The following is an 8,622-nucleotide window of genomic DNA, read 5'->3' as shown; positions in this document are numbered from 1 at the left end:
TTTTTGAAGTGTTAAAGGCTATTTAGTGATTGCTAAGCGTAAAATTGTGTCCTACAAGGAAGAGATTGCTGATGTGAAGCAGGTCCTGTTCAGAGGTGGCAGTGGGGTGGGGAAGATGAAAAGAGAGGATGAAGGAAGGTGAATATGGTCCATGAACTTTCTGCACTTGTATGAAAATAAAATGATGAAGCTGGTTGAAGTTGTAAGAGGGAGGAGGGGGTGAGGGAGAATGATGGAAGGAATCTAATCAAGGTACATTGTAAGCATATATGGAAATATCACAAGGAAGTTGTCTGTGTGACTTATAATGCTAATAAAAATGTTAAGAGAGAGGAGAGAGAAAGAGAGGCTCCTAGTACTCTGGTACCTCAGAGTGACCTTAATGGAAACAGGATCATTGTAGATGTGCTTAGTTCAATTGCGCCAGGTTCTGAGGGTTGGGCCTTATCTACTCTTAGGTGACTGGTATCCTTATATGAAGAGGGCAGGGACAGGTAGGGAGGAGGAGTCAGAGATGGCTTTGTGTCCTACCTGCCTAGGAATGCCTGGGGCTGCAGAATCTGGAGGAGACAATGAAGGTCCTCTCCCAGAGCCTCAAGAGGGAGCCAGCACTGATGGCACCTTGAGTTTAACTTCCCAGCCTCTAGAACAATGGGAGTAAATTTCTGCTGTTTTAAGCCACCAAAGTTGTGGTGCTTTGCACTTTGTGGTCCTAACAAACGAATACAATGACATGATGACATTAAACATTTTCCTTGTCATTAGAAATCAATTTATAAGGTTAAACATTTTATCCTTTTAAATTTCTCTGTGTGTTTTACAATATAAAGTAACAAGTAAGATAAATTGTAAACAAACGTATAAATGTGTATGTTCAAATTTTTCTTTGTTTTAGATTGAACAAGATTTTTTTTCTTTTTGACTATACTGGGGTTTGAACTCAGGGCTTTGTGCTTGCTAGGCAGGTGCTCTACTGCTTGAGCTATACCTCCAGCCCTGTCTTAAATTAAAATTGGCATGCAATTAAAAATATGTTTGAAGCCAGTTATAGTGGCACGTGCCTGTAATCCAGCACTTGGAAGGTGAAAGCAGGAGGACTGAGAGTTCAAGACCAGCCTGGACTACATAGTAAAAAAGAAAGGAAAAAAAAAAAAAAAGCAAAGTTTGAGTATGTGTGGGAAACTATCCTTCTTGCAGTTGTTTGTGGGAATTGTTTAAGGCCTGGGATAATGAAAGTCTTCACTGGTCCCCACCAGCCTTAGAGCTGTATTAATCTGAGATTTCCTTAATCCCATTTCAGGATTTGAACTTTTCTGGGTCATGGAATCAGATAAAACCGGCCCAGGCTGCAGGGTTATTTTTGGTGCCCCGTCCCCTTTGCCATTGCAGTGCTCCAATCTGGACCTCAGCTCACCTGTGGCCCCCAGAGGACAGCACAGTCCTGCCCACATTCTCTTGGGATTCTGCCCTCCTGAGCAAAGGAGCCCTTTGCATGCCTCGCTCTCATTTCTGGGTTTCCACTTCCGTTTTCTCGGAAGTGGCCCAATTGGTCCTCATTATCTATTGGCTATTTGGTATCAGTAGGAAGATTTTTTTTTTATCATATTTAGCCAGAGGGTTGGCCTGATTTTTCTAGTCTAGCACTGCCAAAAGCATATCAAGACACCCTTCTACTAGTCTATGCAAGAACCACTTAAGTAATCTCTAGTCTTCACTCATTCCCAATCTCTCCTCCACTTTGCTACTAAAACAATATTACTTATTTGTTTTCTCAGGTTTTTTTTCCTTCTCAGAACAATATTTTATTTACTTATTTGTTTATAAATTTTTCTGTGCTAAGAATCAAACCTGGGGTCTTGTCTATGTGAGGCAAATGCTCTACCACTGAGCTATACATCCAGTCCTTGATTTTATTTAGTTTTATTGTTATTTTTTGTCAGTACTGGGGTTTGAACTTAGGGCCTCACTCTTGCTACCACTTGAGCCACTCTGCCAGTCCCTAATTTTATTTTTGCAACATAATTGTACATATCGATGGGTTCTAATGTGATGTTTTGATGCGTAGATACATTGGTTAGTGACCAAGTCTGGGCAATTCACATACCCATCACCTTCAATGTATATTATTTCTTTGTGGTCTGGAGGTGTGGCTCAAGTGGCAAAGAGCCTACTTTGCAAGTGTGAAGCCCTGAGTTCAAACCTCAGCCCTACTAAAAAAAAAAAAAGAAAAAAAATTCTTTGTGATAGCAACACTCAAGATCCTCTCTTGCAGCTATTTTGAAATATACCACACAATCCTGTTGACCCTGCTGTGAAGTGGAGCCCTAGATCTTATTCCTCCTACCTGACTGTAACAGGTACTACTTGACCCACCTATGCCCATCCCCCCTCCCTCCGACCCTCTGGTAGCCACTGTTCTACTCCTAACTTTTGGGAGGTTAACTGTTTTAGCTTCCACATACAAGAGATGTCAGGCCTTATTTATTTTTCTGTTTCTGGCTGACTTCATTTAACATAATTGCCTCCAGGCTTATTGGGGTTGGTGCAAAGGGCAGGATTTCCTTCTTTTATAAGCCTGAGTAACATTCCATTGTGTGTGGATAACATGTTTTCTTTACTCATTCATTTGTTGATGGAATCTTAGGTTGATTCCATAGCTTTACTACTGTGAACTGTAATATACACACACATACATACACACACACACACACACACACAGAAAACATGAATTCAAATATTGCTTTGTCTTTTCCTTCAAAGAAATAACAAGCCAGGTAAATGCACTTTAAAGCAGCAGCCCATTATGGTTGCTAGGCTTCCTGGAATGTTAAATGTTAACCTTGCCCTTTACCTCATCTATAGTTAATGGAGAAAGACTGTGAGCCCTGACTCCTACCAGTAAGAGAAGGGGCAGTGTTGCGTTACGGATAAAAACCCAAGCAGACTTCCTGCTTGGTGTGCTTGCTTATCAGACCTTTGTTGGTTGCAAAACCTTCTGCAGAAGTAAAACTTTTTGCCTTGCTGACTGACTCTTAAGTCTTATTTCTAACACCACTGGCATACAGATTTCAAATCTTTGGATATGCACACAGAAACAGAATTGTTGTATCATAAGGTTATTTTTAATTTTTTGAGGAACCACCATACCACTTTCCTACACCAACATTTTTAGCTGTCATTATTTTGACACTGAGTCTCACTATGAAGCCAACTCTGGTCTCTAATTTCCCATCCTCCTTCCTCAGCCTCCTGAGTGCTGGGATTACAGGCATGTGCCCAGCCCACATATTAAAAATGTTATTTTTAAAACAATATCCCCATCAAGTCATTTCCCTACTCAAAAAAAAATCCTTGATGACTCTGTGTGGCCACTGTGCTTCATGATTTAGTGAAGCTGGAATCCCCTCAAATTCCTTTCTGGATCAGTGCTGGCCAACAGGAGCACGTTGGGACTGATATTTAGGAGGAAGCAATGAAGTAGCTGTCAATTAAAAAGTAAAAAAACTCTGCAAAACAAAATTTTCTGATGGCCGGTGCAGACTACTAGGTACACACTTGCTGGTTCGTAGCCAGCCTGCTTGCCAGGCGTGGGAAGACACAGTTTCTCCAGTCACTCACTGGCGTGAGTAGTGTTCCTTCCAAATTCTAACATCTCAGCAACTTCAGAACGTAACCTCATTTGGAAGTAGGGTCTTTGCAAACATAACGGAGGCAGGATAACTTGATGAGGAAACAGGGAAATTATTTCAATAAATATTTGAAGGACCAGACTCAGACATTGGAATGAGGAAATAAAAACTGAAAATCCAGAGCGGCTAGCCCCCACCCATCATCACTTTTTTTTTCTCCCAGTACTGGGGTTTGAACTCAGAGCCTAAACCTTGTGCCATTCCACCAGTCCTTTTTTTGATGGATTTTTTTCCAGGTAGGGTCTGGACTGGCCCGAACCTTGATCCTCCTTATCTCTGCATCCTGAGTAGCTATGATTACATGTGTGAGCCACTCATGCTGTCCAGAGCCCTTCCCCTATCTTTTGGATGCTAAGTCACAGGAACAGGGAGACATAAAGTAGTTATCTGCTTCATCTTTTCTCTTTGAGATGTTAAAAAGCTTCTAGGCTTCTTAGATGGGTGGAGAATAATCCTGTCTAGCAGAGGGAAGTTCTAAAGCATACCTATTGTCCCAGTGTTTTGGTAGGCTGGGGGATGGCCCTCTCTGTTTTAACAGCTGTCTCAGCCACCCAGATCTACTTAGATCCATTATCTTTGTTAACTTTTTGTCTGGGTTGGCCTTGAAGTGCAATCTTCCTGATCTCTGCCTCTCAAGCAGCTGGGATTACGGACATGAACTACTATGCCTGGCCTGGATTTTCAACTTTTTAAAAATTATATCCACAGTAAGAATGTATTTTGCATTGCAATGCAAGTCACACACACACACACACACACACACACACCCCAAATACATATACCCACATACATGGATAAATGAAACAGAAGTTCCATAAACAGTTCTGGCTATTACTATTTGTGATGCACATTGATATATTCTATTCTTATAGTGCTCAGTAGACTTCCTGATGTTCAGCCCTTCAATGCTGACAAATATTGAAACATAATATTGAGATCAGGAAGTACATTTATTTTTTATTGCTACTGGAAAGCACAGTGCTTCACTTGAAATGGTTTTTTTTTGTTGTTGTTTTGGCAAGTATTTGCTGTAGGATTGGGTTTTCTTTGAGGGCAGCAATCTCATGTTAACTCCTATATATTCCCCACACTTAGCATAATTCTTTCCACAGCATTTAGAGACCAAATGGCTAAAATTCAGGCTTGTTGCTAGTTTTTTGATATCAAACATTTGGATCAATAACTGATAAAGACCTATATGCCAATACAAATTTATATTTACAAAAGTATATTTATATTATATGCATGCTTCTATACATGTGAGGAATTGCCACTATGGTTTGAATGTTGGTATCCCCTCAAAATTCATATGTTGGAACCTAATATCCAATGTGGTAGTAGTAAGACTTGGGGCCTATTTGTCTCAAGAAATAAAATTGAAAACCCTCAATATGCCTCCCTCACTCCCCTCCCCTTTTGATTTTTAGAGATAGGATTTCACTATGTAGTCAGGCTTACTTCATATTTCTGATCCTCCTGCTGGGATTACAAGGGTGTACCACCACACCAGTGTGACTTTCTTTTTGAAAATCCTTACAAAATTTATCCTTGGGAAAGTGGTCTATGCTAATAAAGCAAGTCATAAGACATACTGTGATAGTTTCACATTACCACAACAAAATGCCTGAAGCAACTAACTTGCAAAATCAGATTTAGCTCACAGTTGGAGGCTCAAAGGCACAGCACCTGCATTGACTCAGTTCTAGTGACGCAGCAAATTGTGGCACAATATGGTAGGCGTTATGTGTAGGAACAGTCACATCTCTAAATGGAGGGGAGGAGGGTTGGATGGACAGCAGGAGGGAAAGAGAGAAAGAGCAGGTGGGGAGAGAGGATCAGAGAGGAGAGGAGAGGAAAGGAGAGGACAAGAGCAGGGAGGGGAGGAAAGCAAAGATTAGGGGAGGGGTTAGAAAGGAGAGACCTGGGTCCTACAATCTCCTTTTAAAGGAGATTCTAAAGATCGAAGTTCATAAAGACAGGCATTTGTAATGCATTCTGGGGAGATGATTGCATAGTCTTACTCATGGCAAGAAATTGCACCATTATTCACCTAGAAACTCAGGCTGTGAATCCTTGTTTCCAACTTACTATTTTTTGAATTGACAGATAAAATTGCACATATTTATTGTGTATAACATGATGTTTTGAAATATATATATTGTAGAATAGTTAAATCTGCCTAATTAAGAGATGCATTATGTCACATGGTTATCTTTCTTGAGATTAGAACTTATCCACTATCTTTACATTTTTTAAAAACATTGTTAACGGTTGTCACCATGCATATAATAGCTCTCGAGCTTATTCTTCCTTACTTAACTATAATTATATATCCTTTGACCAATAACATCTCCCTGTCCCCCAACTCTTGGGAGCCACACCCTTCTCTGGTAATCACTACTCTACTGTCTGCGAGACCAGTATTTTTAGAATGATATTACGCCACATTTGTTTGTCTGGCTTATTGCACGTAACATACTATCCTCCAGGTTGCAAATGACAGGATTTCATTCTTTATGGCTAAAGAGTACCAGTCTCTTGTGTATATATACTGTTTTTTTCACCCGTTCATCTGTTGCTGGACACTTAGGTTGACTCAGTGTCCTGGCTATTGTGAATAGACCCGCAATGACCATGGGAGTGCAGATATCTCTTCTACCTATTGATTTCATTTCCCTTGGACATATACCCATTAATGGGATTGTTAGATCATATGGTAGTTCTAGTTTTAAAATTTTGAGGCACCTCCACATTTTTTCCTTAATGGCTCTATCAGTTTACATTCCCAACAACAGTGTATAAGGGTTCCCTTTTCTCTACATCTGAGTCTTTTTTGGATTCTTGTTTTCTCATCAACCCCATGTCTAATGCATTAGCTAATCCTGATGGGGACATGGTTTTCCTTCCAAAATATATTCCATACCTGTCCATTTTTACCAAATCTAGCAATGACTGCTCTAATCCAAGCCACCAATTTTTACTTGGATTACCATAAGGTTTTGCAAGTTAAGAGGTTTGAGGCATGTCTAAGTTCCCACATGATCCTGTTGATTCCAAGATTGCGCTCTGTGAACCACAGCTTTGGGGTGCACGAGTGCACATCACAACTACCCAGGAGCTCTGAAACACTGTGGCCCTTCGATCCTACCCCCAGAGAGTCAGATTCATCTAGTATGAGGATAAGATCTGGCCATTTGTAATTTTTACATCTCCCTAGGTGGTTCAAAATGTGCATCCAGGGTTGAGAAGCACTGTGAAACCTTGGAGAAAGGGCCAAGTTTGTTTGCCCCATGTAGCTTTTGCACAAGCTGCTCCTATTTCCTAGTATGCTCTTCCTCTAGGTCTTTCCATGGCTGGATTCTTTTTTTTTTTTTTTTCTGTACTGGGGCTTGAACTCAGGGCCTACAACTGGATCCACTCTGCCTTTTTTTTTTTTTTTTTTTTTTTTATGATGGGTCTTTTTCGAGATAGGATCTTGAGAACTATTTGCCTGTGCTGACTTTGAACCATGATCCTCCTGATCTCTGTCCCAAATAGCTAGGATTACAGGGGTGAGTCACTGGTGCTCCATGGCTGGATTCTTCTTTTCATTCAGGACTCAGATCAAGTGTCACTTCCTGGGGAGGCCTTCCCTAATCCTCCCCAATGCAAACACCCCGTTTTTATCATACTGTCCGTGTTTGTTTTCTTTATGGGAATTTGCAGTTCTTTCATTTTCCCTAGTTATGCTATTGCCTGTATCTTCCAAGTACAATACGAGCACCTTGAGCACAGGCATCTTCTGTATCCCTAGCACCCAGAACAATGCCTGGCATGTACAGGTGTTCAATACATGTGACTGGAAGAGAAAATAAAAACTCTAAACTCAGTTCTTTCTGTCCAAGTTTTAAATAAAATGGGTTCTGTTAAAGCAACAGAATTGAATCATACATGAAAAAGTATAAATTGATACTGGTTCATTCTCTCTTCACAGGAAGTCTATTATCTTATGCAAATTATCCCTTGATGTATTTTCTTACACAGTTGTTTGTTCACAATGCTGCTTCTTAGGGAATATAACTCATGTTGTGGGACAACTGGGAATTGCTAAATAAAGCGACTGTTTAGACTTATTTTTTTATTTTACTTTGGAGACAAGACAGGGAGCAGGAATTTGTACAAGGCTAGAAAGGTACTGCAGGGTACAACAGAGTCAAGGCTCTAATTCCTCCTTAGAGGGCCACATTTATCCTCTTCCTGGAGCACAGCTTTCACGAATTAATGCAATCTGGCAGAAATGGGAATTTTAATTCTAAGCATTTGAGATTATTAAAGTATCTCACCAAGTTTGTTCAAGCCAGTGTGGCTTCAGTTGTGGGTCAGATGTCCCTTGGTTCAAAGAATCACCTGGATAAAACTTCCAACTCAGGTAGGTGAATTAAGGGCACAACAGATGTCCTTAAGTGACCTGCCAGTCATTTCTGAATTGCACTGCCTATGAAACGACAGAACACAACTCCTGTTACTGGGGAAACTTCGCGACCCTGACCTTTTTCAGTCTGGGACGAGAACACTTTCCAAAAAAGTCCCAAGTAGCCAACCCGCTTCCGTAACATCAGGGCTGGATTCAAGTGCAACCAGTTTTTCAGGCAGCTTCCTCCTCTTTCCGACCTTCGAGTACTAAAACCGACTATGTACGCGGAGTAGTGGCTGAAATCTCAGTGCTTTCGTGGGCACAGCGAGAGGGAGGGCAGGTAACCGCGCAGGTTGGGAGAACAGGGGCCCGCACCCCGCATGTAGAGGCGGTGATCAGAGAACCTTCAAAGGCACTGGGGACGCCAAGGAGAGCAACGATGCTTTCTGGGAGTTGCAGTCCAACCGGGGTCGACGTCTCTGGCTCCCATCAGGCGCTGCACTCCATTTCCCAGCAGTCAACGCGCAGGGACGAAAGCGA

This window comes from Castor canadensis, chromosome 8 (genome assembly GCF_047511655.1).
Source record: "Castor canadensis chromosome 8, mCasCan1.hap1v2, whole genome shotgun sequence".
Lineage (NCBI taxonomy): Eukaryota > Metazoa > Chordata > Mammalia > Rodentia > Castoridae > Castor > Castor canadensis.
This window is presented reverse-complemented; position numbering follows the sequence as displayed.